This window comes from Schistocerca gregaria, chromosome 1 (genome assembly GCF_023897955.1).
Source record: "Schistocerca gregaria isolate iqSchGreg1 chromosome 1, iqSchGreg1.2, whole genome shotgun sequence".
NCBI classification, from domain to species: Eukaryota; Metazoa; Arthropoda; class Insecta; order Orthoptera; family Acrididae; genus Schistocerca; species Schistocerca gregaria.
This window is the reverse complement of record NC_064920.1, coordinates 561,559,804-561,560,946: the sequence shown is the minus strand read 5'-3', so window position 1 is coordinate 561,560,946 and position 1,143 is coordinate 561,559,804. Positions and strand designations below refer to the sequence as shown.

At 50.8% G+C, this 1,143-nt stretch overlaps 1 non-coding gene across 1 annotated transcript; it reads right to left on the bottom strand.

Annotated features, from left to right (window-relative positions):
• Window positions 1-806: 806 nt before the first annotated feature.
• Window positions 807-879, bottom strand: Trnaa-cgc (transfer RNA alanine (anticodon CGC)). The gene has a single exon. It is a non-coding gene; the product is annotated as a tRNA-Ala (tRNA).
• Window positions 880-1,143: the final 264 nt, after the last annotated feature.

The following is a 1,143-nucleotide window of genomic DNA, read 5'->3' as shown; positions in this document are numbered from 1 at the left end:
TCTTGATGACAGCTTTACGCCTCGCCTGGGCCCGTCAGCGCCGACATTGGACTGTTCATGACTGGAAACATGTTGCCTGGTAGGACGAGTCTGGTTGCAGATTGTATTCAACGGATGTAAGTGCGCGGGTGTGGACACAACCTCACGAATCCACGGATCCTGCATGTCAGCAGAGGACTGTTCAGGCTGGAGGAGGCTCTGTAATGGTGTGGGGCATGTGCAGTTGGAGTGATATGGGACAGCTGATAGCTCTCGATACATCTCTGACAGGTGAGACGTACGTAAGAATCGTGTCGGGTCACCTGTATCCATTCATGTACATTGTGCATTCTGATGGACTTGGACAATTCCGGCAGGAAAATGCGGCACCCCACACGTCCAGAATTGTTACAGAGTGGCTTCAGGAACACTCTTCTGAGTTTTAAACACTCTCCAGACATGAACATTATTGAGCATATCTGGGATGTCTTGCAACGTGCTGTTCAAAAGTGATCACCAACAACGCCTGCCCCCCCCCCCCCCCCGCCCCCCCGTTCCACGTCACTCCCCCCCTCCCTACTTCAGACATTAGTCGAGTCCATTCCACGTCGTGTTGCGTCACTTCTGCGTGCTCGCTGGGACCTTACACATTATTAGGAGGAGGTGGTTACTGTTTAACGTCCAATCGACAACGAGGTCATTAGAGACGGAGCGCAAGCTCTGGTTAGGGAAGGATTTGGAAGGAAATCGGCCGTGCCCTTTCAAAGGAACCATCCCGGCATTTGCCCGAAACGGTTTAGGGAAATCACGGAAAACCTAAATCAGGATAGCAGGAGACGGGATTGAACCGTCGTCCTCCCGAATGCGAGTCCAGTGTGCTAACCACTGCGCCACCTCGCTCGGTTACACATTATTAGGTAGATGTACCAGCTACTTTGGCTCTTCAGTGTAAGTGATATGGAGAACGTAGTAGCAGGCGCGGTCTCTCGTTTACATGAGTATTCAATACTATGTCGATGAAAGACCCTTTACACTGCCAGTACTTTTCTGAAATGTGTAGGAACTTGGCTAACTTACAGGATGCAGATGTCGGGTGGGGCCCAAGTCAAGCGTACATTTGCGGCGTGGCCGCACTATAAACTGTGACAATACTTAATAGTTCAT